The following is a 2,914-nucleotide window of genomic DNA, read 5'->3' as shown; positions in this document are numbered from 1 at the left end:
AAATGAGCTACCTCGACTCAGCCACGAGCCAGGTTCATCTTTTCTCAGAGTCTTTTCTGTGGAAAGAATAATCCAGTCAAGCTCCACTTCCAAGTGCGTTCCTTGGGGGAGGACATTCATTTTCTCAGGTACGGTAGAGGATTTTTAGCCATGTCTTACAGTCTTCATGGCCTTTGAAGATCCTGCCTCCCAGGACAGGGGTCTCAGCCCCAAGCCACAGCAAGGAGTGCTATCTCTGTTGGAGACAGACAGCGGCAGAGGAAGAAACGGAAGTGTCAAACGGCTGGAGGGCAGGCAAAGAGGAATTCAACTTCATACTCCAATGGGGTGACACTCACCAGGGGGACAGGAATCCTGGTTCTTAGTTGCTGCTTCTAGCATTGTTCTGTACCCTCTAGAAAGGCTGTTTGAACTGAAATGGACCTGTCCTGGAACAGGGTCCCCAGATCAACATCTTTGCTACACCACCAATCCTGTAAAACACCCCCAAATTATGGTTGTTCGACAAAATTTCAGTAAATTATGATATTTTTACATTTTAAAATTCTTTGTGTGCTTTTAAACCAAAATAAGTGTCAAAAGTAAAAATAAAAGTTTTTTTTTTAACCGTTATTTTTACTTTTCACACTCATTTTGGTTAAAAAGCACATTTTGTGATACCAGAATTTTCCACATTCTGATTTTTTACTAACAAGTTTTCCTCTGGCCCCATTCAATCACAAAGTTTTCTCCCACAACTTACAGAAAAACCCTAGAAGTCACAACTTTTGCTGTCAAAGTCATGGCAGTGACAGCCACATAGACGTTTTTTGTTGTACTCCTGTTTTCTATACTGAAGTTTTCTGTGTCTGGTCAAAGGTGACTTATTGCTATAAATGGAAACATTTTCACACTTTAAACTCTTAAAACAAAATCCTTTTGTGTAAAAAGCCAGAGAATTTCATCCCAGAAGCTGAATGCATCAGAGTCCTGTCAGCACTTAGTCAAAGGCTCTTGGTAGTGAGGTTAAAAACCAGAAACCCAGACTTGGGATTGGCTCCCTAATTCAAGCACTGTTTTAAAACAAGAGGTTCACAGAAACAAGGAAGCCCTTATCGGTTTTCAGTTTCTATATGCTAAAGGAGGGTAGAAGATACCTGGGTGCAAAGTAACTATGGCTGGCGTGTCCTTGAAGAGCCAGAGGGACAACGGTCAAAACCCAGAAGGAATACATCTGAGGCAAAGCCGTGCTGCCGCCCCGACGTCCCAGCCCTGAACACTTAGCAGAAGACGCTCTGCCCTGTTAAGTGTTGGATCCAGGGGATCCAACACAGCACGTAACACAGCTCTGACAGTCCCTGGTGACACGGTGACATCAGCTCTGTGTGCGGTAGGCAGGATGCTCTCAGGTAATGGTCTGCCTTGTTCTAACCTTGTACTTTGCAGAGTGCAGTGATGGAAGCATGTGTGATGTGACCTTCTTGAGCCTTGCCTTGGCAGACAGCACCTCAGTGATCAGACAACAGTTCCAGTGCTCTAGGTCCCTTCGCTGTGGACCTATTCCCACCAGCCAACCCTCAACCCAGGGAACTAAAGTCCAATTCCCATTAAAATTAAGGGTATGAGATAGTAATGAATTTCAGAAGCTCTCAAATGCTGTGACAAAGACAAATACATAACAATTTCTTCAGCCGTTTTAGGTCCAATAATCCTGTGTTTTGAATTACTCTTCACATAAAATTGTCCTAAAACAAAGGCTGACCCAGAATAAAATTGAATTTCAACTACAAACTCCTTTAAAATGTTGTTTAGAGTCTTGCCTTAAATATCTTCAAGACTAGATGGAAAATACAAAAAAAAAAAAAAGGACTGTTAGTTCTTACCTCAGAAAACAGAAATCTAACTGAATTACATTTATCCTGAAGTAAGAAGAGACTCGAATTTCACTTCTGCTCTGAAAACCAGCCATTAGTAATACTTCTGGGTGAAAATTTGACGTGCCGGTCTGAGACGGGTTTTCAAATGCAAGTGCTAAAATGAAAGAAAAACAAAATCAAATTATCTAATCTTTCCTTCAGACAGGATCTTCTGTGATTCTTATCTTCACAAATTTCAATTTTGCTCCAGAAAAAAGAAACAAAATTTGGAAGAAATACCTTAGAAATATATTTAATACTTAAAGTTGCTTTTTCCCCCCCCAAGAATAAACAACAAAAAAGGGAGTTCTTTCCTTCTACATACAATCTCTTGTCTATAATCTCTTCTCTGTGTGGACCAAGCCCATTTCTGGGCTTTTGTTGGTCTAATACCACCTGAGTGGTATTAGATCCCTGTCCCATCTGGTACAGAAGTGCACAATAGTTGTAACTGAAAATCCAGCATTTCACTAAAACCAAACATCTAAGAAAAAAAAAACCAACAAAAAACCCCACCAAACACCCACCATTTCCTAAGAGCAGGGGATACAAACAGAGAGATGTGATGAATACCACAAAGGAATTTGGGATGGTACTCAGGTGTCTGGGCTTCTGTGACCAGCTGGTGTCCTCCTTCCCTTTGCAAGAGCATAAAGAAGAAGAGCTACTTCCAGACATTCGCTCCTGCATTTCTCACAGAAGCCAAAACACAAAGGTATTCCTCAGGTGTTCCCTGAGGAGACAAAGCTTTGCCTCCTCTAGAAAAAGTTCATGAACTGAGTTAAACTTTTTTCTCCAAACACACAGGATAAGGAAATAAGTGAACAAGGGATAGCCAGAATGTAAAAGCAGCTGTCAGCTCTGCATGGTTTCGGATTCTACCTTCTTCCGAAATGGTAAAAAGAAGAAGAACTAAATGTTTCTTTGTCAGACACTCTGGCAGCAACAGCTAGTGCTCAGGAAATACCTAGTCACCTCACCTAGCATCACAGCAACAGTGTATCTTCATCAGCCAAGGA

This window comes from Buceros rhinoceros, unplaced genomic scaffold, assembly GCF_000710305.1.
Source record: "Buceros rhinoceros silvestris isolate BGI_N320 unplaced genomic scaffold, ASM71030v1 scaffold4061, whole genome shotgun sequence".
NCBI classification, from domain to species: domain Eukaryota; kingdom Metazoa; phylum Chordata; class Aves; order Bucerotiformes; family Bucerotidae; genus Buceros; species Buceros rhinoceros.
This window is presented reverse-complemented; position numbering follows the sequence as displayed.